The sequence below is a fragment of the Coturnix japonica genome, chromosome 4 (genome assembly GCF_054131305.1).
Source record: "Coturnix japonica strain WE chromosome 4, WE-NBRP24, whole genome shotgun sequence".
Taxonomy (NCBI): Eukaryota; Metazoa; Chordata; class Aves; order Galliformes; family Phasianidae; genus Coturnix; species Coturnix japonica.
Genome location: NC_140666.1, coordinates 81,544,159 through 81,568,983, shown reverse-complemented (window position 1 = coordinate 81,568,983; position 24,825 = coordinate 81,544,159). Strand labels below are relative to the sequence as shown.

General features: G+C 40.3%; 1 protein-coding gene across 12 annotated transcripts in view; it reads left to right on the top strand.

The window, feature by feature from the left end:
- The first annotated feature begins 8,701 nt into the window (after nt 1-8,701).
- AFAP1 (actin filament associated protein 1) overlaps nt 8,702-24,825 on the top strand; it is a 107,785-nt gene continuing 91,661 nt past the window's right edge. For 11 of the 12 annotated variants that reach the window (XM_015862718.3, XM_015862716.3, XM_085547404.1 and 8 more), the window contains exon 1: nt 8,702-8,797. The gene's annotated coding sequence lies outside the window, so the exon portion shown is untranslated. Of the gene's footprint in view, nt 8,842-24,825 lie in introns of all 12 variants that reach the window. The other variant, XM_085547401.1, reaches the window with a different exon arrangement.

Sequence of the window (24,825 nt, the reverse complement as noted above, 5' to 3'; positions counted from 1 at the left end):
TAACTGTGCTAATTGTGTATAATTTATTCATTGTACTGTTGTTCTGGATAGGTTCTTCCAATTACATTAGTGTAACTACTCTGTTACTTGCATTAGGTTTGCTCAACAAGGAGACAAGATATCTTTTGTTGTGAAGTGTACTTCTGATTGTAAATTTACTGCAAAGTTGTTTGTAACTTAAACAAACCATGGAGCAACTGACACATCAAGCAAAATTTTTGATAGAGGAAATCCATATATTGGTGCAGATCACACACAGGTTCAACATGGATCTTCATAAATAATGTGAAATTGCTTCACGACAGTAGTTATAGTACCAGTGCAAGCAAAATGCACATATCATGCAACACTTGATCAAGATCTCCACATTGAAGAATGTTACCCAGATCCTTGGCGGATGACAAGTTAGGACAGTCAGAGCTTGTGAGCTCTGTTTGACCCATTCATGCTTTTTTGAGCCAGTTAATCTGTTATAATGCCAACAGCTTAGAAGTATCTTCTGAAGGTCCTCATCCTACCTGAGCTAAATCAGATAAAATTCTCATTTTGCATACCCTCATGTTGATGTTTTAGTTCATGAATACCAGTTCTTGTGATTTTGTGATAGATCTATTCTCTATCAACCTAGGGTTGATACCACATTGTCTACTTGTGCATCATTTAGTTTTCTCTTTTATAGTCAGTCAAGAGATAACAGAACTTTGACGACATCGTAGTGTTGAAAACCAGTTATATGAATATCAGTTGTCACATTTCTGTCTACTGAATGTAAAGAAAACCAATCCATCTGCAAATGTGTAAACTACAGCTATTGAGTTTTAGATGAAATTAATTTTGTACAGGTGAAAGCAGTAAGCCAGCATTCTCAGAAAGTTGGTGGATTATCACTCACAACTATGGGCAGTTCACAGACCACATTATAAAATCACTTTCAAGACAACAGAATGGCACTTTGACTTGCACAGATTTCATAGAAGGCCTTAATAGGGTTATTCTTTATACTGCTTACCAAATAGGCATGTATTTGATGCCAAACACGCAAAAATGTCCTAGAAGACAGTCAGTTTATCAACTTTTGTTCCTACTGCCAGCTAAACCATAAAGGAATTTTGGCTTCCATACTCAAAATCTTTGCTGTTATATATCCTTCTTATTTCATTTTCCCCGAAGTTTGAAATGGTCTATAGATGTTTTTCAGTGCAGAGGTGGCACAACTCAATAAGCTGTTCTCTTTTTCAGATGGTACATGTCAGTGTATCACTATATTTCGAGTATTTACTGTCATGTCGTGTAGAGACTTAGTACTGCTTTGTAATGCTTTGGAGCATATCTAAATTCTTATTTACAATATGATCCTGTATGCTATATTTGCCACCAAACATCTAAACTAGTGTAACAGAGCTTTAGAATGAGCAGTATTGTCATTAGATATCACATATTGCTAGATCCTCTGTACATCATCTTAAATCCATAAGCCTGAAAATGGCAAACCAGAGAATACAATGTTAGTGTTTATAAATTTATCATATCTTCCCCATTTAAAAACTGTAGATCAGAATTTTGGTCATGTAGTCTACTTTCAGTAACTTGGAGTATCTCATAGATTAACATGTGCATAATCGATGTTCTGGTTTATTTCTAGGTTTCCATATGCTAATCTTAAATAGCATTATGAAATGGAAAACACATTTCAGAATAGTTAGATAAATCCTTGCCAGAATTTTCCTTCTAATAGTGCGGTCCAGCACTGGCAGAAAAAAACTCATAGTCTCAAAAAATCATTGGTTATTTTTTTAAGATTATGCTCTTTATCATTAGATATTTTTCCACGTCTTGTTTTCAATGAAGTTCTGTCTTTCAGCACTTTGGTAAGTATGGATGTGCCTATGTAACTCAAAAGGATCAGTGTAACTCTTGATGGAACCTATCTTGATATGTATTCAAGAATCAAGGGAATTCTGTCAGACATTTCATTTTCATACCTGGATCTGATTTGTATGTCTCAGCTGTTCATGACAACCCTGACGTGTGATTTAATTCTCACCTCATGTATTTTACAGGCATGTCTCAAATACAGGAATGAAAAAGCCAACTTATTTCATCATCATACTCTGAGACAAAGGAACACATGGATTTTTGTGGTCAACTTACTAATGCTAAGGCATATCTGACCAACAATTCCAGATAGGAAACCATGCATGCCAGATTACTATTAGAGCTGTCTGAGAAGGCTGGACATTTTTGTCTGACCTTCTGCTATTTCTTTTCATTGTGGTTGAGAACTCTGAAAGCTGGAATAGCAGAAACTGGCAAATAGACTGTTTTGAGAAGCTACCTGGAATCGAATGATCCCCTAAGACAAGGTTAGTTTTACAGGAACCAAAGGATGTAGCTCAGAACAAAAGAAGTACCATGCATTCTATTCCTCATTTTGGTGAGGAACCATCTATTCAGATTCCCCCAAGTGTGATCAAGTAAGACTATTAGTTTTATTAGCCTCTCACAGATCTGCAGGAAAATGCTGATCTACTATTTGCAGATGAGCTAGAGGAGATCTCAGGCACTGCCATCTGTGTGGCACATGGGCTCCAGAGTGTCACTGTCCTTGTATGTGAGAAACAGATTCATGCTCTTCTAAGCTTCTTACTCTTGCACATGTCAGATCATACTGGACACTTGCATTTTTTTCATATTCAGTATACCTGTGAGATATAGCCAAACCCTTCTCACTCTTTCTGCTCCAAGAAAGCTGTGATGGAAAAGGTGCTACTCAGGAACAACGCATGCATGAGAAATGGTAGGTCTCAATAATTTACTTCTCTGATAGTAAAGTTGTAAGCACACACAGCAAGCTGAAGTTTGTTTGTCAGATTATTGCAGCTGGTTGTTTTCTCCTCGCATTCATCATGTCTCTGATAAAGGCTTAGAGAAACTAACAACAGACAGATGAGAGCCCCTGTCCCATGTAGGCGTCATCTAAGTGACACCTATAGTGAATCAAAACTTTAACAATGAGATTTTTCTGTCTCATCTATGATATATTTAACATTTGTTAGAAGAAATCTGGATATCCTTGATTTCTTTTCCTGAATCTTGTCAAATTTGTGTCCAGAATGATTTGTGGTTGATCTGTCTTCCCCACTTGCTCTGATGAATGCCTTGATTGCATCTTCTAACTCATCTCTCTGCTAAGAAGTATAATATTTCCCACCTCTTTGAGATGAAAATAGTCCTGTGTCACTGCTTATTATTCTGCAAGCTCCTCTCTCTGTACCTTGAAGCAGGAAGTGGGCTGACACAGAGTAAAGGGATTACAGTGTTTTACATTCAACGTGGTATGTTGAATATTCTATTATTTATTTATTTGTTTGTTTTTAACAAGGGAACAAGAATGATAAGAATGGCTTTGTCTCTTTACTACAAACTTGCATTATTCTGAAACTCCGTTTGAACTAACCACATTATTGCAAACCTATTTACCTAAGTGGATATGCTTCTGAACTCCAAGAGTTTATTTTTTTCTACAACTATTCTCATGTTTCTTTATTAACTGATAATTAAATAGATAACAGGATAGATAGTAAATCAATCAAGCTAATGCTCTTTCTGAGTTTCCTTACAGTTGTCTGGCCTGAGATAATTTAGTTGGGGAACTGGGTTAATGGTCTTCTTGTCAGTTGATAATTTTGCTAGTTGTGGCTTAAAAGAAAGTCTCTCAGGGGCATGGACAATTTGGGCAGCCCTGTTTTGCCAGAATAATAATAGGAATTGTTCACCTCCCAGGTAGGTTTCAATAGATGGCAGTGCCTGCAGCACTGCGTGAGGCACAACATGAGACACAAACAACATCAAATGCTTCAAATTTAATTCTTTCACAATCAATTCTTCAGTGTAATAACTAGTTACTTGTAGAGTGCAATAAAAATAACAACAATCTGAGGCTACTGAAAATATTTTATTTCATCCTCGATGGCACAAAAGAGAATATAAATATGCAGTAGAAGCTGAAAGAGATTTTTTCCTGAGTAGGAGCTGAAATGAAAGGGTTCTGCAAAAGAACCCATGGTCATTAGCAGGACTGTGAGGAGCTGAATTTCAAGCCAGATACCTCCATAATTTGTGTTTCTGGATATGTTCTATATAAATATAGGTAAATGACTACATACTCTCACATTTACTTTGTGTTTGAACCTCTGAAATGGGCTCCCATATAAACAATTCAGAACTCCTATGCTCACGGGACAATTCAAATTAGTATTCCTACTCTAACAATCATCAGTCTGGCAATACCTATTCTGGAATTAGAAGCATTTATGATAATTTTCTCATATCCCTTCTTGTTTGCTTAAAAAGCTAAAGAAAAAAATATCTACTGTAAGAAAATGCATTAGAAGTAGTAATTTGCCATAGTTTTCTAGGCATGGTGATTATGGGCTGGGCTAGATGATCTTAGTGGTCTTTCCAACCTTAATGATTCTACGAGTCTAAGAAATGAAGAGAACTACTACTTGTAACACAAACCTTACAAAGATGCCAACTCTGCAACATTGCATCTTGATTTCCAAACATTGTACAGAAGGCAAACATTTGAGTAGCTTGTTTACAGACAGAAAGAAGGTCTTTTTTTCTTTCAGAAACTTTCAGAAATTCATTACCTTAAATTGAAGAATTTGAGCAAGTTTTTATAGCATAAAAGCTTTATAACGTATGGCTTTGTTACTTCTGCAAGGATCAGTAAAAGAAAACCTGGCCAGGATTTATTGAAGGAATAAGAAAACTACTGATGTTAACAAACAAACAAACAAATAAACAAAAGACATTGCAGCCAGTCAGCTCAGGAGCAAATAACTTTTCCATTGCTTACATGAGAGTGTGAAGAGCCAGTGTGGTAAAACACAGTGGGTTTAGTTGAATTGTTGGGAACTTCAACAGGATTGCCCAGGCATGATTTTGACAGATTGTAAGTGTAAGAACTGTCTGTTCCCTGATCTTGATGATAAAGGTGAAGAGGGGAATGTGTTGTTCAACAGTGCAGGGGACAGGAGAAGAGGCAGGGAAGGGCTGAGCTTCCATTTTCAACACCATTCTTCTTGAGTTCAAAGACAGCAGAAACAAGAACGCAAAGATTACAAGAAAACTTGCCCTACTGTGTTCAGCTCTAATATAAAACATAAAAATAATGAGAGTAGGGTTAAACAAACAAACAAAACACTGATAACCTATGTTTGTACTGCAGAGATTTGAAGCTACTGTTCAGTGACACTAGGAGTTTAATGGGCAAAGAATGAAAGGATTTAGTGTAGCATTTTAAAAATGTCAAGTGTTAAATGCTAAGCCCACCAAAATCAGTGAAAGTCTGATGTGCACAGGACTGCAAAGGTCAGGTTATACAGAGCTTTTTTAAAAGCTGGAATCAACAGGGGGCTTATTTTTAATGGGGAGTAACCACTTCTAGGTACACATGCAGATTCTAGAAAGAGTATATGAGAGAGTATATGAGACTCTAGAAAGAGAAAATCACAGTTTCATGGTGACAGAGGATGAATTTTGTTCTAAAAAGCCGTATCTTTTCAGTGTGCTGCGTGGGGCAGGGGGGCCATTGCGTGAAGGGCCATTGTAGTTGTAGGCTTCGTAAGTCTATCTGGGGAAGAAAAAGAAATGAAGCAGATGATTGGCTGTGTTGACTACCTTTCTGGTACCCAAGATACAGGATGTTTCTTACAGCTCTGATTTAAGGTACTGACAAAACCATACTCTTCTTGAGGCTATCAAACAAACTTACTGAAAATACTGAGCAGACTTTTGGGGAGTGCCAGTCATCACCTTCATCGTTCAATAGCGTCTATGGAATGGTTTATTTCACCAGGACATCGCTGAGGTTTTGAGGCCTCTTATACTACTAAGTTGTCTGATATGGACTCAGTCCAAGGCATATTTGAGGGGGAACTGTATATCTTTAAAAACTGACCCATGCTTCTAAATGCTTAAAATGCTGTTTTCCTGGCTTTTTACATTATTTAAGTGAGCCAAAGCCAAACTGCTTGGAGTTTCCTACAAGACATAAATCTCTACAAGTGGTAGGGGATTTCTTTTATCATGCCTGTGCTTCTCCTATTTCATCCAATGTTGATTATCTGAGAGGAAAAAAATCTTCAAACATGCCTAATAACTCTCCTAAAGATAATAAATAAGGTCTTTCATTGTGACAACTTTCTTCCTTCAGCAGTCTGGGGACAGCTGAAGTTCTGATCTTGTAAACAGCTATACTTAGATATTTTACTGACTGGAGTATTCTAATTATTTCCTTCCTTCTTTCTTTTTTTCTCACTGGTATTATTGTTTATTTGTTATTCGTTATGATTATATTCTTTGTGATAACCCATGTTAAGAAGATTACAAGAATATGCCTGTGACTAGGCTTCATTAAGTAATGTATAAGACGGCAGTGTCTGTTTCTACAGTAACAAAGTAACCCTTGATAGAGCAGAAAATTAGGGTGAATTACTGAGAACAAAGACAGCATTTGGAACATTACATGGATGTCTGTCATGACCTGTAACTTGTTGGTTTTGAAACCACTTTTTCAGACACGAGGGATGTCTGTTTCGAACTGGGAGATTTGCACACATTTACCCTGTAGAACTTTGTGGTAGAAGATGATTAGTTTAAGAAGTTTATTGGGTGCAATGTATGACGTACAGTTACTGTGAACCACAGGTTTCCTATTTATAGAGTAACTCAGTTTCCATGCAAGAAACTCCGCAGTAATCAATTGATTTATTTCAATCATGTTGTGTTCAATGTGAGTTATACGCTGTTCCTTTTAATTGCATAAAATAGATCTTGTGTTTAAATAGTGTCATTAATGACTCATAGGTAAGAAATTCAGTGAATCTCTAAGGTCTATTTAGCAGCTCACAGAATGACATAGACAGACTCAGATTTGGGGAAAAAGTGTCACTTTAAAATGCTTTATTGTGGAAAGTGAGAATGCAAATAAGACAAAGTTATTTGGAGCCCTTCAACTTTAAGGGGAGTTCTCCTCTGGAAGGAATCATTTTGCTGCCTGGTGCTCATCTCTGTGGCACACATTCTCTTCTTTTGTCCCTGTGGAGTAAATCCCAGAAGACTAGAAGTACTCACAAGTTTCACCAGCAGCGTGAGAACCAGCACATCACTATCTCATCAGTATGGGGCATAACATGCTTCTTTTCCTATCTTCCTTGATATTAATTCTCAGCTATGTTGTAATAGAGCTTTTAAGTCTGCAGAGGGGTCACACGACTTATGCACAGGCTATGCATGGAAATATTACTTAATGTAATGTAAGCACTAAAACACATCAATCCAGAAGCAGAAATGCCAGCACATCCTAGAAGTGCTTGCTGCAAACATATGAATCAGTGGCACTGTGCACGGATTACACTGTATGTGCCAGAGCAGCCAAGAGCTACTCTGAATTTTCCATCAAAATCTTTTGGGCTGCTGCTACTAGCTATCATGTTTTACACGTCCCGATACCAATCAAGTAGCTCAACAATAGCTGAAAGCAGTTGAACTGTGAAGAAGAGGTGTTATGGTTTAATTTTTCAAGGCCAACTAAGCCCTTTAATATTGCCAGAAAAATGACTGCTTCTGTGTGCTCCAAAGCCCTTCCTGCCAGCTCGTAGTGTAATGAAAAAAGCATAATGAAAACAAGCAGATAGCAGCATGCTGCTGCTGGAAGAGCTCACCCAGTCATTCCCTGCCCATACCCAAAGGCAAGAAAGAAAACAGACAGAGGTGAGATTTGGTCTCAGTATGTTTTCTGGACTAGACTGAATTGTGAATTTAGCACTCCAGTTTTAGGCTACAGAGCTCATGCTGATACTGCAACATAAATACAGAATGAATAGAATTTTTCCTGATTTAGACTACTACTTGGGATATCACCCTATTGCAGTGAATGAGGATGATAGGAAAGAAGACCACAGAAAATTTGGCAGGATCACTTAGAAATTTATTCACCAAATTTAAAACCTCTTAAGGAGCTGTGCACTCTGAGATGTACAACATAAGCTACAAGCTCAAACAGAAGGATGTACTTGCGCATAGCATGTTCCACAACGCTCATTACAAAAGAACATTTGTATATCCAACTGTTACAGCAAGGCAAAGTAAAACATGTTGTTACGCCTAGTGGGATTGAAGATGAAAAAATTAAAGCTTTTTCTTTTTCAGCATCCCTCTGTGGCCTTATGTTTCCGGTTTCTTTATGGAAAGAGAAGATGATAAAAATATGAACTTGTCGAAGCTGGAATGCAATTATCCACCTTGTGCAAGAGTTGCACTGGACCTGCCTGCAACACTACTAAATGCTGAAGCCTGCTTTCAGCTCCCCAAGGAAACCTGAAATATAAACTTTAATCAATATAATGCCTATGATTTACATCTGGCTTATGTCAAGCTAAGCTTAGAATCATAGAATCATTAAGATTGGAAAAGGCCTCTAAGATCATCTAGTCCAATCATCTGCCTATCACCAATACTGTCCATCAAACCATGGCCATAAGTACCACATCTACACACTTAAAACCTCCAGGGACAGCGTTTCCATCACCTGCCCTGGAGCCACCACCCCGCCCCGCGCCCGGGGCCGCTTTGTCCCGTAGGCTCCGCCCCGGCCCGGCCCGGCTCCGCCCCGGTCCGCCCCCTGCTCCTTGCGCGGCGCTGCCTGCGCGCTGCTGGCTGAGCTGCGCGGCTGTGCGCAGCTCCGAGTTTGCTTTGTGCCCGCGGTCGCGGCAGGACGGCCCCGCAGGTAGGAGGGCTGCGCCCGTTCTGTCCCGTCTCGTCTCGTTCCGGGTTAGCATCTCTCCGCCGAGCTCGGCGGGCGGTGAGGGAGGGAAAGGGTTAAGGTGAGACAAGGGATTTTTTTCTGTCGAGGTTCTGCTTGCTGGAAAGCATTCCAGCCCAGGGGAGGACAAACGACACAAAGTCTCGGTCGGTTTCTTGGCCGGGAGGTGCACGTGGAAAATACTGTGAGCGAGCCCTAGCATCCGGCGGCGGCTTCTCGCCGGGCCCCGCCTCGCCGCTCTGTGCCGTCCTCGCTGGGCTTCGGGAGACCGAAAACCCGGCGGAGATCCCCTGGAGGGAAACACGGCGTCTGCGGTGCCGAAAGCGGCATCCCTTCCCGGGGGGAGGCAGCAGCCTGGCTGCCGGGAGAGCTGCCGCTTTGTACAGCTGAGAGTTTCGTGCTTTTCTGCCTTTTAGGGAGGGAAGAGGTGGTCTCTCTCTAGGCTTTACCATTTGAACTTGTTTCATCATAGCAGAGAGATTGCATCATGTTACAGTCCTGGATTCAGTAAGGGCAAAGGCAAAAAGAACCATCCTTCCAGATTTATCCCATTGGCTTCTCCATCTGACCCCCTCCTTTTTATTTCCTGTTTAACTGAAAGGTTAAAACTAAAAAGCGGTGTGTGATTGGTAGAAGGCTGCTCAGTTCACAGCGACGTATTTTGATTTCTTCCACTGAGAGGTTTTTTTTTTTTGGAAACTCAATTTTAACTTGGTCAGTTCTCGGTGTGGATCAGTGTGGTGGGAATACAGGAAACTTAGAAAAGATAGACTGTAGGAAAACAAGCAGTGGCAAAAGAGAGCTGGGTAAACAGCTAAACAGATGTTGCTTTACATATGACAAGCTCTGGAGGAACTGAATGGATTCAGATGGGCATCCTCCAAAAGCACGGCATCCACGTGCCCAGAAACACGGAGCAGATGAATGAGTGCCCGTGTCCCAGAGCCTAGGCAGGGCAGATGTCAGGAACTGATGTTAAACTGATCTCCCCTATCGATGCTACACCAGTAGTTTGATGCAACTAACACTTGCTGTGTTTGTGCCTGTTTATGTGTCAAACCTGTGCAAGGATTGACCTTTTCAGCGGAGGTCTGTCTATAATAGGTCTCAAAGCAAGCAAGATCTGATTAAATGTTGTACAGCAATCCCGACCTTTCTCGCCTTGCAATTCTTTTGTTCTTTGTGCAGTTCTTTGTTTTGTCCCGGAGGCTGAACTGTCACAGTGCAGCTCAGTTTGGTTCTCGGAGGTGTTTACCCCAAGTGTGGTATCGCCCTTACAGGTGCTGTCACTCCTTGCTATGAGTGTTACAGGGCTACCCATTTCCTATAGGGAAATGGCGCTTTTATGGAGGGCTTCTCTGATTGCCCAGGAAGGGATAGGGGTGCAAGGAAGCAGCTTGGCAGCCAGATGGACCCATCCATCAACATGCTCCTATATGGGCACTCGGTGCCCTTCAGTCACCCTCATGCCTCCTGGTGGTCTCTACGGGAAGAGCTACTCCATTACTTTTGAACAATTCCTTTTTCCTTTTGGTACTGGGCTGGAACAGCACCGAATTCTGTGTTAGAGATGGGGAGAGAGCAGTGCTGCCTTTTTGGGGCTGTGGGGCACCAGATGAGGCTCAGAAGAATTTGATATGGATTCTGAAAGAAAAAAAAAGCATTCTCAGTTTTCTTTGTGTGTCTGAACACACTGTGATCACAGTGACAAGGCTGCTCATAGAACAATGAGCAGACATCCCCTGCCTTCAGTGAAGCACAGAACTGCTCGGTGTTTCCCAGGAAATATGCTAGCTAAATTCCAAGTGTTGCACTTTGTTTCTGTCTCGCAGGTGGATCTGTAGATACAAGGATTGGAAAGGTCTCTGGGGTCGTAATTTCATACACGTGTGACTAATTGTGGTGTTCCTTTCAATGGTGCAAAAGGAACCTGCGGTAAGGTCAGAGCGGGGATTGTCTTGCCCAGCTGCTCACTGCAGACTTCCCCGAGACATTGCCTTGGGACAAAGAGCCGGTGTTTCCAGGCTGCTTTGTGCAATCTGGAGTCAGCCAATTTAATTTCCGCCCATTTTCAAAAGTTTCATATCTGATAGGTCTGTCAGTGAGAGCCCTGTTAATGGGGGCCCTGCTTGGTTAAGTGCTTTGTTCAAGGCTGGGCTCTTTGTGTGGTGTGGATGAGGCGAGAAGGAAGAATGGATGTGCTCTGTATTCATTTGCAAGAGATCTCTGTCTTGCATGTGGCGTGCAAGGACTTTGCATCCAAGCTCAGATACAGTTAACTCTGTATTATTGTGGTTTTACTCAGACTGAAGCTCTCTGTGTCAACTCTTGAAAAAATCATTCATCCCTTCTAGTTACACTATTCAGCTCTCTTTACATTTGCTGATGACATACAACTTGTAGTGATATGTGTCTCTTTGAGCTCCTGAGTATCCTTAACACAACACCGCCACAGTGAGCTAACAGTGATCTTATCTCTCTTAGAGCATCCCTGGGAGAGTACACTGAGCACATCTCTCTGCCATCACGTATTTTTGAGTTGACTGCTAATAGCTGTTTCTTTGGAGGACAGTTGTTGGTTATGCCTTTATTGTGCCAAAATCTTGACAAAATGCTGACTAAATATCTATCTTTCCATTAATAAGTGCCAGAAAAGTGTGCTTGAGTGATTTCAGATTTAATCTGCAATCCAGCTGATGTCTCAAAGATAACATGTTTTTACCCCCACAAAGCACAGCGCTGTGTATGTGAGGTAATTGCCTCGAGTTGGACTGAATATATATTATTCATTAGAGGACTGTCATCGTATCATGTTTGTGAAATCCCCAAAGTCTCTTATCACTTTCCTAACCACTTCCAAACACTTATGGAAAACAAGATCTTGGTGTCCTTCTACATCATTGCCTGATGCTCTGTCTCGCTGAATTCAGTCTATGCTGGTAGCCACTTTCAGTGAGAGTGTTTGCTTCCTTCATCTCAAATAAAGAGACTTTGGGAAATTGGCTTACTTCTTGGATTCACGTTATCGGGGACAGCACTCTTACACAGAGAATGTGTACTGTTATCTCAGTTATGCAGGGAAGCGAATAGCAGAAGCTCTTTAATATGCTTCTTTCCTGTTCAGCTACTGTTATGAACTGCCCTCCAGTGTATGAAGACTCAATATTTGGTTGCTGTGGGCGGATCTTTTTTCTCCATTCAAGCATGTTTTTCAAACATCTTTTTCAACTATCTTTTTCAAACTTACCTGCTCCCTCATTGGTTGCATGTGCTTATGGCATTGCTGCTGTCCAAATGTGGAGCAGAAGATAAGGGAAGGGAAGGAAGGAATTCCCACATTATTAGCAATTAACAGGTCCAGATTTTATTTTGCTTCAGTGTTTCTTCCCAGGAGCAGCTGCAAATAGAGAACACAAGTGTGACCTTCACTGCAGCTCTGAGCGTAGCCATCAATCAGGTCTGGCAGGGGCTTTATTGCGTCTGTCAGAGGGGCTCGTAAGCCACATGCTGTCTGGTTTGGGGAGGGGGTGGGAACAAACAAACAAAGGGAACCACTGTTGGTTTTGCTTGAAATAAAACAAACACGAGTGAGCTTTTCCCATGTATGCCAGCACTGGAGACAGATTTCAGTTTTTACTATGAGTCTTTGGTCTGATTAATAAAATAGGATTGGCAGTTGCACCATGCCTCAGCATCCCTAGCATACCACTTAGAAAACAATGCATCCTCACCTGCAGTGAGTGCTCTCTGATTAGTCATGGGTGATAATTTTACCAAGGAATTAATACAATTAATTTTTTTTAGGTAGTTTGTGCACATAGGTGTTAGGAAAGGTTGGATATTAAGACAAATTTCTTAGAAAGAACGGTGAGGTTCTTTCTCACAGGCTGTTCATGCAGGTTGTGGAGTCACTGTCCCTGGAGGTTTTCAAGGAATGAGTGAATGTGGCACAGAGGGACGTGGGCTAGTAGGTGGTCATAGGCATGGCTTGATGGTTGTTGGACTTGAGGATATTAGTGGTTTTTCCAACCTTGGTGATTCTATTAGAGAAAGGATTTTCACACTTGTCTGAATCTTTGAGGGAAATGAGGCAGTTCTGTCAGATAGAGCAGTTCTGGGGCTTTGTGAGAACACGTGCACCTTCACAGGCTTTTCTAGGCTTGTGTTTGGAGGCAAGTTCGCAATGAGCAAGCCCAGCTGATGAGCTCAGCTGATGATCGCATCCCACTTTTAAGCACGTAAAGCATTATTCATACCATGTAAGTGCTTTGTATGTTTGCTTTGAGTTCATTTGTTTTTTTGGGTTGTTATTGTCCCCTACCAGCCTTGATATGCTTTTAGAGTTCTACTGGAGTTCAAAACAATTTGCGTTCATAGATTTATTTTTTTTTTTTCACCGCTACAACAAATCTATGCCTTTTCCAAATTCCTTTGCTGTCTTTCTCATGCTAGATCTGGAAGTGCAGCTTTCTTGCCTTCTTTCTGAGGGCTCACACAGCACATGGAATCATAGATTCACAATGTTGGAAAGGACCTACAAGATCATCTAGTCCAACCATCCTCCCTTTAGCATACCTACAGAAATACCACTAAACCATATATCCTAGCTCCCTATCCAGACATCTCTTGAACACTGCCAGGGATGGCAACTCCACCACCTCCCTAGGCAGCCATTCCAGTGCCTGACCACTCTGAGAGAAAAAGAGTTCTTTCGTATGTCCAGTCTAAACCTCATCTGATACAACTTGTGGCCATTTCCTCGGGTCCTGTTTATTGCTTGGGAGAAGAGGCCAAACCCCTCCTCATCACAGCCTCCCTTCAGGAAGTTGTGGAGTGCAATGAGGTCTCCCCTGAGCCTCCTCTTTTCCAGGCTAAACAATCCCAGCTCCCTGAACCTCTCATCATAAGACTTGTGCTCCAGACCCCTCACAAGTTTTGTTGCCCTTCTCTGGACACATTCCAGGGCCTCAATGTCTTTCTTGTAGTGAGGAGCCCAAAACTGAACACAGTACTCGAGGTGCGACCTCACCAGAACTGAGCACAGAGGGATGATCACCTCTCTGCACCTCCTGGCCACACTATTTCTTATACAGGCCAGGATGCCATTGGCCTTCTTGGCCACCTGGGCTCACTGCCGGCTCATGTTCAGCCCAGCATCAACCAACACCCCCAGGTCCCTTTCCTCTTCACAGTCATCCAGCCATTCAGCCCCAAGCCTATAGTGCTGCATTGGGTTACTGTGGCCAAAAGTGGCAGTCTGTCACTTCATGCTTTGCTGCCAGTTAAATTGGAGGTCAGGAGCAATGGGAAAGGCAGCAGTGCTGGTGTGCAGCCCTAACTTACTTTGTGAGCCTATGTTTGTGTGTATACAAATGGATGCATGTGGATTTTAAGAGAGCACGTATAGGTGATATGAATTAAAGCTGACATTATCATAAGTATCTGAGGGAAATGGCTAATTATTAATAAATATTTAGTGTTGTTTCACTACCAGCTGACAGGTTGCGGCTCTGAACTGCAAACTGGTAATGTGGGATATTTGTATTATTTATTTTGCATTTTAACCAGCCAGTCCTTGGCAGAAGTTCCCTTTTTACCAGGTTTGGGCAAGGAAGCTTGAAATGCCATGAGAAATCTGTAACAGCAGGTGCAAAGAAAGCACTCAGAAAATGTGAAGCAGATCTAGGCACCGGGGAAACTGAGCTGCAGAGGGGCCTCTGTGATGTTGCTCTGCCACTGGGCTTAGTATAGATCAGACCAAAAAAATTACACTGATAGAAAGTCGAATTTATTTTTATAAGCAAAGTCTGTATTGGGGAATAGAGTTAAATACTTACTGGGCATTGTTGCTGGCTGTAAAGAAAAAAGAAGAAAAAATACCTTTAAATATTAAACAAATAACCTCACCTTTAAATGTTTAGAATAAACAATTTTTTCAGCTCTTCTTGAAATACACTGTCAAAGAATGACCTTTGAAAAATGAAAAGATCTTTTGTGGTAAAAAACAATGGGGGTGAGGAGCTTCTGTGAATATCTGTAGTGGATCTCTTCTCCTTGCCCTGATCCCTCTACCTGCGCCATGTGCTTGCAATTAGGACCATGAAAAGCTGCAAATCCCCATGGACAGGGGCTGAAAGGTGCATGGTGGGTCCTTCAGGAAGAGCCAAGAGAACTGGAAGGAGGTAGAGGCTAGGTCAGGCCATGACATTTTGTTTTGAGCTAAACAGGAATGAAATCCACCCTAAAGTGTCTTGGGGAAAATTCTGGATGGCGGCTGGTGTGAATAATGCTGAGTGCAGTTGGGTGGGACCCCACCTGGTTACAAAAACAGTTGTATTTCCAAGGTTAGTTAGTTCTGTTGGAATAAGAGGAACTATTAAACAAGAAAGGTCTCATTTGAAAGGAAAATCCCAATTGGAGACCTTAAAACAAAACAAAAATCTAAGTCTCCCACTTTAGAAATTAATCAAAACAGGCCCCCAGATACGCAAACAACTGAAATCACACAGCAAAACTCTCAGTTAAACAAAACAAATGTCCTCTGGGGAAAGGAAGAGCTGTTCCTTCTCTGGGAAAGTTTGTCTGTTCTTGTGGCTTCTGAACTTTTCATCTTCTCTGGGACTTTCTGTTGTGTTTGGTTCACTTTTTGCAGCTTCATGGTGTCCTGTGTCTTTCACTGGAGAAGAATTTATGCAAATGCTTAGCTTTAAGTCAGTGAATCATCTTTGATGTTGGTGAGATGAGTATGTTGGGCTGTGCTTGTGTTTACACTGCTCTGCAGCAAGGGAGCTCCAGCCAACACAAACCAGCTGGGTGGGTACATGGCAGCCTAGCATCAACCTTTTTGCCCCAGAATAGGCTGTCCCACTGACCTCCAGCCCTCTCCCTGAGCTGATTCTCGATCAGGCCTTATTCAGCAGGCCAAGGATGCAAAACTGAATGTTAACCTGACACAGGTTCACATTTGTCTTTCAGTAACTGCTGTTACCATGTATCTGCTCTGACTGAGCCTCACAGCCACCCAGTGCAGCAATTTCCTTCATGTCCCTTTGGACGTTCTCCTTTATTATTGTTTACAAAGTGCTGAGGCTAGATTTTGCATATGTGGAATGACTTGTTGGGAGATGTCACCTCCCCAGTTCTCTCATTTTTCTTTCTTCTTGCGTATACTCTACTGTGCAACTTTTGAAAGGAATTTGAATGTAAAGATTAGCTATGCTGAAGATTTCCTTCTAAACAGTTACTCTTTGTGCAGCTTGAGGATGAATGCAGATAGGTTTGTAAGGCCCATGCACTATCTTCCCCAAAACGGCTTAAATATTGGTTATACTGCAAGGAAAGCAGAAGCTGTCTTGTAAGGGTGTCCTTGTTAGGGATTTTTAGAGGTTTGAGGGGTCTTCAGCCCTTCTTTTTTTGTGTCATAGTGATGCCATTTTAAGTACTGTGGGACTAGCTCTGCTGTACTTGCACTTTCTGGTTCTTGGTCAGCATATCTGAGGGCTCTGAGATCTGAGTGGAAACTCAGATTGCTCCAAAGTTTATTGTACTCCATGAGAGCAAAGGGTAAAATCAGTCTTTGAGACTTGGTGTCATTTGGGATAGGTTTCCTTACATACCATCCCTTATAAAAAAACAGCTGTTCTGAGGCTGTCATTCTGCCAGCTTGAAGGAAAAACAGCCAAACAAAGGAAAAATACCCTGCCAAATAGGGATCAGACCTTACTGTGGTTTGAGTGCACTTTAAGTAGTCTCCGTCTTTGCATTCACACTAGTTAAGTTCTTCTTTCCCTTCAGGGAGCTGACTTGGAGAGCAGTATTTATGATAGTTTGGCCCTCTCCCCCTACATCATTGTAGGGAAGGGCCACTTCCTCCTGTGGGCTAAGCACTCCTCTCTATGAGTCAATTTCTGGACAACCCAGAGCAAGATCTAATTGTAAACATCTGAAAACACACATAGATGAAATCAAGGCACACAGCTTCACTGGGTGTGACCATGAAGCTGTTATGGACCAGGAGACCTCACCTGGGTGGTTTGGTGGCCAGGCTGGGCTTAGGACCAAAGCTGCCCACAGACAGCAGTACAGGAATGAGCACTTGCCCCTGAGGTACAGCTTGAGCCATATATATAGCCAAAGAATTATGTGCCTTTCTTGTGAGTTGTCATCAGTGACTTACAGAGCACTTTGTACCTACAGCAGCTCTTTATGTGTTAGTAGATCATAAAGCATTGGCAACTGTATGAGATGGGACAAGGAATGTGAACTGGCAGGGTACAGAGGAAGGAAGGGAGAGATGGGAGTGAGTGTTTACTTCTTGAAAGCTGGAAACAAATGTTTGTGAGTATTTTGGTATACTGCTTGTCTCTCATCAGCCCCACTAGTGACTCAACAGTCCTGAGATTTTGGTACAAAACCCTGATCCAACTGCATTTTAATAGAGTGCATAGGAGTATAAGAAGCACATAGATATCCTACAGCATTTCTTCTGCTATAGTCACCTCTCTTTTGCATTTTAATCTTAACTCCTGCAACTTGAATGAGTTTAGGAACATTTCTAAAAGCTGGGATAGGGAAGCATTTATTTACTTCTTAAATCTAGATGTTATACCCACACCACTGCACCGCTTTTGAGCTACGGTTGATAGAGGTTGGCTCACCTTGCCCTTCTGTCAAGAAGGAGCAAACATCTCATTTACTCTTCTATGTGACCAGTGGCACATAATGCTGTAGAAGACTGCACTCTTCTATCAAGCCAGTTGTGAAGAGCCATGTGAGTTATCTCATGGATGTGAGATGTGCTGGAGCTCTGTGCACATACATACATGTGTTGTTTATTTTTTTATTGCATTCACTAGGATCAACTGCAGCCCTGCATTACTATCCCAGATCTGTTCCTTTCTCCAGAACAGTCTGCCAAAGTAATCCTTCCCCTGTTCTGTTCTGCTGCACCCAGTACGGCAAAGCCAGAGAAATATGCATACAATTCATGGAGGCTCTTACCGGCTACACGGGTGGTGGGACAAAGTGTGGCTCTGGGTATATCTCAGCACTTCACCATGGAGTCAGTAATGGACTGTGTGTTTCAGAAAGGTACAAAGTAATTGTGGGTAACCATGCACGTTTGATAACAGGGACTGAGAGAGTATGTATAAATATGTGAAATCAGGCAAAACGTGTTACGAGAAGGCTTTTCCTTGGATTGGAGAAATCGTTATTACTGGCATAATTTTCCAAAATTGTAAATATTGGATATTTTCTCAGGTCAGCCTAAGAAAATGTTAAATTCCTTTTGTCATTGTTTCTTTATTAAAGTGAGAATTTCCTCACAGTGAGATTTTTGTCAAACTAGAAAATAATGAGGAAATAGATACTCTACATTCCCCAATGGAAGTTGTCCAAAGCAGAAGGGGAAAATGCCATTTCAGACTGTTAAGAGCAAAATGATAAAAGACATCTGCAAAAATAAATGTTCAGTGGTTAATGTTTTCTCATTTAAAGTGCATTTTCTTATGGAAATTTAAGCAATTATTTATACTGTAGTAAACCTAACACAGCATCTGGTAATTTATTCAGGTTTTAATTTAGAGTTATTAGCTGCAGGTTAATTCTTTCTTTTGCTTAAGAATAGCTTCCATGTCTACAATGAGCTCTGCTCTGAATCCAGAAAGTGAAATTTTTGTCATTGACTAATGAGCAGAGCATCAGTGACTTATGACCCTGTAATAAGACTTCTGGAAAATCACTGGACTCCAGCAGGGAGCCCTTTGGAGTGTGATTTTTTGTTGTCTGCTCCCATTATCTTCTTTTTCATTCAGCCCGTCTGCTTGCTACTAATAGCAAAGATTACTGGAGTCTGTGCTTTTGAGGATACCATTATTTTCCTTTTTTTTTTTTTTTCTTTTTTTTTTTTTTTTTCTTTTTTTATCTGATCACATCATAGAATTATGTCACTAAATAAAAATTCTGGCACTGGTAAGACAGTGTGTCCTCAATGATTAAAAGCTTCATCAGCATAAAATGTTGTGTTCTTTAATTTAAGAATCGGAGATCTACATCCCATCTGTTCTGAATCTGAAGGCTAAGAATTGGCATTATTAAGCTAGGTAAACAACTGTACAATGTATATGAGCATTTGTAAAGGAAACTAATTTTGTGTTATCTGAGCTTCTTTATCTTCCTAGAGTTATTTTTCATATCCTACCATCCTCATATATTCATCAATTTTCAAACTCCTTCAAGGGAAGAACTACATATTGCATGAGATAAGAGACAAATAAGGTGTCTCCATTTTTTTTGCTGTATTATTATTGTAGGATTTTTACAGAGATACTTGCTAGGTCAGATTACAGTTGGTTTTCAGATTGAAAATTGGAACTTAGAAAGGAAAAGTTTAAAATGATTTATTGACTTTTACGCATAACTCACTTTCAATTTTCAGCTTTTCAAATCATGACCTATTAGTGTGTACTCATTTAGGATACTCTACAATGTAAGTTGAGCTTGATCTAACAGCATTGTCCAAAGATGAATTTTGGAAATGAATGGTACTCTACACCACTTTGCATGATTCTCTACATAATTGTCTGTCACCCTGGTTTTTTGATTTTCTAATTTTTTTTATTGCTTGCCTTCCCTTCCTCGGCATTTGATGGAGTACCTGCATCTGCTGTGAGAGGAGATTATGGATACAGGATCCTGACAAATAGCTTTAGAAGATAAATGATGAGAAATTTCACCATTGTAAGAAATGAGACAGAGTTGATCCAGCATGCTGATTTCTCAGTCCCACAATAGAGTCTGGCCAGTGGGAATTTGCTTGGGTCTGATTTTTTTTTTTTATTTTTATTCTTCCAAAAGGCCAACAGGAGAAATTATGTAGGAGATTTCATTTCACATTACCTTGAACCATTGTCCTTCAAGGACAGTATGTGTCTTGACATACGCTGCAATCAGAAGCACCTATCTGCTGCCAAAGGCAAAATGAAACAATGTGGATGTTGATCAAAGAATGATTTCAAATTTTCAAATAGTGCCAAAGAGGGTTATTTGTGAAATAAATGTGTCAGTGCATTCTTACACCAGACATAGAACAGTAGTAGTGCATACAGAAGAACAGCAATGGTATGTGTAACTGTTATTCACTGTACTGTGGGATATGAAGCTGCATTGTTGCAGCTGAATTTATACTGATAAGTTAGAGCAAAGAAGTTGAGTACAGTGTAAGTTTCTGCTTATCCACAGGGCTTAACGAATGGCACATACATTTTCTCAAAAAGAATATGACAGAATCACAGTTGTAGGGGACCTCTACAGATAATTTAGTTCGACTTCTTGCTAAAGCAGCTTCCCCTATAGTAGGTTATGTGGGAAGGTGTTCAGGTGGGACTTGACTGTCTCCAAAGAAGGAGGCTCCACAACCTCTCTTGGCAGCCTGTTCCAGTGATCTGTTAACCTCATTGTAAAGAATTTCTTTCTCATGTTTGTATGGATCTTCCTATGTTCCAGGTTGTGCCCGTTGCCCCTTGATCTGGGCATCACCAAAAAGAGCTTACTGTTTACATTTGTATAAACATTTATTTGATCTGTCTTCTTCTAAGCTGAACAGTCCCAGGTCTCTCAACCATTCCTCATAAGGGAGATACTTCAGGCCCCACATCATTTCTGCAGTCCTCTGCTGGACTCTCTCCTGTAATTTCCTGTAAGTTCAAGGGAACTGAGGAGCCCAGAACTAGACAGAGCACTCCAGTTGTGGCCTCACCAGGGCAGAGTATGGGGGAGGGTAATCTCTCTCACCCTGTTGGCCATACTTTTTTTAATGCACCCCGGGATATCATTGGCCTTCTTGGCCACAAGAGCACACTGCTGGCTCATGGCCAACCTGCTGTCCACCCAGGTCCTTCAGTTTTCAGAGGCAGTTGAATTGGTTATTCCCGATAGTAAGGAGGCAGTAATGGGCTCCAAGTACTTTTTCCACCCTCCTTCCTTCTCTTGAGACAGCAGGGTGAAATCTTTAATTTGTGCGCTAAATCTATTATGTTTTTGATGTATGAGTTTAAGGCAGGGAAATACACTTGATGAGGCTGTGACAGGGGGATAACAGGGAATTTGAAGTGAAATGAAAATGTATTTTCATAAATTAATGTATTTTCAAATCTTGAAGATTACAATTGGGAAATTTACTTCCTATGTGAGGATAAACTTCTAAGTTAGGATTCTACTATTGGTACATGATGTGCACTGATAAAACATTCCCTAAACCAATCTGTATTGAAAAAAAGAAGAATGGAGTTCAGTTTCATCATCTGTTCATCACTCCTGCCTCTGTCTGGTGTCCATAGCTGCAGCCTGACGTGCATGATGAGTGAATCAGAGACCATGCAGTGAGATCCACTGTGAATCTCATCTTGAGAAAATGAACTCCCAGTGGGGCCAGGCATTCTGTAGTTCAGAAAACACAAGTCTAGATATTTCTCTCATTTATATTCCCTGTTAAACTGATTGAGCACAGGTAGAAGGTATATTAAGATATAAGTAATATTAACACTCTTAAATATGCGTGCGAAAAATATATATGGCTGTATTTAAACAACTTTCTAATCATATTTAAAGAGCTTTCTCATTACAATAAAGCTATTTTTTACTTTCTCTTTAGCAAACATTGTGTCAGAGTTTCAAATTAAATGGCTGTGTGAGTCAATAGGCACTTAACATTGGGATCCATTCTGCTGGACACGAGACATACTCATGTCTATAGCTGAGTCTGTTCCCTGTAGACTTCCTGTACAATCAATGGATAGAGATTTGCTTCTCTAGGATGCAATCAGATCTGTTCTGTTCCAGATGTCTATTTTAGGAAGGCTGAATTTCTCCATTGACTGTGCAGTGAGCCTAGGGCAAGTAGCTCAGATGCAGATGACTGCATTGTAAGTGTTGGCATTAAGTCAGAGGAATGTCATCTCTGAAGTTCGAATGGCCTTCCCCTCTACTTTCAGCCATATGAAGTGAGTAATTCTTCTAAACTCAAAGAGTGTATTCAGGAGATTTAAAACAAGATGATGGCTTTTTGGATTTGCACAGATAGGTAGCTTTTTTGTAATGGTCTTAATTTAGGTTTGTTTGGCACTTATAACTAAAAAGTTTGTCTTGACTTTTATGAGCAACTACTTAAATGCTTTGAAGGCTCATAGGAATAAATGAAAACATCATTGGAAAGACACTTGAAATGCAAAAATGATGACAGATTCCCAGAAAATGACTTTTATGAGAGAAAGTTCTTAGCTGTGCAGTTTTGAGAAAGGATGTATAAGTTTAGTTCTCAGTTTTACAAGAGATTTTCCATAATGGTCTCATATAAGATCGTTTGTATACCGAATGCTCGTTCATTCATCTGTGAGATTTTTATTTAGATTACTCAGTCAATTATTGAAGCTCAGTGCCTCACTAATTAAAATGTCTTGTATTGGGGTGACCAAGGTTCTCAGGATTAAATGGATCAAAAATAATGAGCTTTATTACTACTGTTTAGAGTTTATTTAAAAAAGAAAGGGAAAAATTGTTCTGTCAGATCACAGATAAATATTCCAAAGACAGAAGAGGTAAACAAAGAATCTCATTGTGTGTGTAGTGCCTTGGGAGTAATCTTTTGAAGATAACTATAGGGAAACTGTATGAGGAGGAAGTTTTTCACTCAGAGGGTGGTGATGCACTGGAATGGGCTGTGGATGCCCTATCCCTGGAGGCATTCAAGGACAGGCTGGATGTGGCTCTGGGCAGCCTGACCTGGTGGTTGACTACCTTGTACATAGTAGGGGGGTTGAAACTGGGTGATCATTGTGGTCCTTTTCAACCCAGGCTATTCAGTGATTCTGTGAAAATATAGCTAGAATTTGCTTGTGTCCTTAGAAAAAGCATTCATCAGGGGGCAGTGAATTCTAGCAAGTATATGGATTTAACCAGTAACATACTGATCAGCTAAACTTGCATCCTAGATCCTGTAATATCAAAGATTCCCAGTTTTTTAAAATCTAAGGAGAACTGGTGACTCAAATTTATTATTAAAACATGTGGGTTTTTTATTAGCATACTACAGATCTGGATAGAAGGTATAAGTGTAGATACAGATAATGGAGAAATAAGGATTTGTCTAACAGAAATTCATGAGATGTATTACGCTAAGCTTGTATCTGTCAAGGCTGTTGGATGGGCAAGTTTTTATTTGATTTAGTAATAAACACGCTGCATATTTCATATTATATATAATATATATAACATATATAATATTTTGTTCTCAGGCAGTTTAGCAAAGTAATAATTTCCATATAATTTATCAAGGAAATTTCCGTGGAGCACAGTTCCTGTATCCAATCTGTAACATGCAGCAGCATACAAATGACTCCAGTAGGAAATGAGCACCTATAAACCGTGAGACCCAGTCCAGCAACATCCTTTACATGAGTGGTTTAATTTAAGCTAATAGTAAAGTTCAGATATGTTAATATGTCTATTTGTGTGCCAAAATGTCAAATAACACTGCATACCAGAAGGATGGAGTGTGCCCTGTGGAGTTTCTTCATACTGGAGTGACCTTCACCCATAAGGCAGACAGTGCATGTAACCCTGTGCTGTTTCTTTTCCTGTTGACATTTGTTTACTAGGATCAGCACTTGTCTGACTTTCTGTTGTTGATGAAGTCTTAAAAATAGTTCAAAGCCTTAAAAATAGTTTAAACCATCTTTTCTAAAGAGTGTAGTTCATCACTATTTCAGGCCGAGTAATTGCTATCTGGCTACATCTTGCTTATGTTGCCTTTTGTGGCTGACTATCCCCCTGCGATATCTTGTTCATTGTTGTTAAAAACATGATGATTGTTGCACTGTTTTAAATAAAAGATAAGTTGAATATTGTTAGGAGCTGGAAAAGCTATGTGTTTGTTAAAGTGCTATTCTTAAATACATCACATTATTCACTCAAGTGTAGACCACCACATAGTTGCTGTTTAGTTTAAGCTTGTGAGTGTTTCTTTTTTGCAAGGGCTTATGACAGTCTGAACAGATTTTGTTAGCATGATCTATTAACCACAAAGACAAGACAGAGCTAAATGAGGGGGTCAAGCCTTAGTGGATGTTTCTGTTCTTTCCCTGAAACTGTATTCAGTTTTGGAACTGTAGCAAGTTGTTACCTATGTTGGTCAGAGGTGATCTGTTGAGGATACTCAATGCTCCTTGATTGTTTGGAGAACTGCTGATATTTCTCAGAGATCAAGATCGTAGGTGCAGCAAAATGTAAAGAGAGGGGCAGGGGTTAAGAGTTTAAGTGCAAGGAACATCTTCTGGAGATGCCCTTCTTTTACTATTGACCTTGATTTGGAAGAAACTGGTTTGTAACTTCGTCCATGCAGTAAATAGATTTCACCTCAGTAGGATATCAACAAATACTGCTATGAATAGGCTTTATTGAATTAATTTTAAGTTGTAACTAGTCTTCTTCCCTGGGAAGATAGTGAAGAAGTAAAGTGTATTGCCAGTGTGGTTCTGAAATAAAGCTGTATGTCATTCAACAATCCTAAGTCAAGCATGGGATATTACATGTGAACTCAATTTTCTCCAATAAATAGCTTTATTAAATTCATTTTAAAGTGTAGGAATGTGTATTTATTGTCGATTATTATTACTGTTTCTGTAGGATTTGAACAATATGACTAAACTCTACTTCTAGGAAAAAAAGAATGTAGAAGAAACTGTATTGTACTTAATTTAATCTGGAGGACAACAGTGTGAGGTTAAAATATATCAGGAATTATGTAAGTCTCCTTGAATGAAACTTGTGAAAATGTTTCCCCATTTTAACACTTGCTTATTTAATGTCAGCCTCATCAGTTTATTAATTGAGAAGCACAAAATAAAAGCAGAAAAAAGAAAGGGGTATACGTGGTATCCTAAAGCTTAATTATTTTTACATATTGAAGAAAACCTCTTATTATGTTTAATCTATTG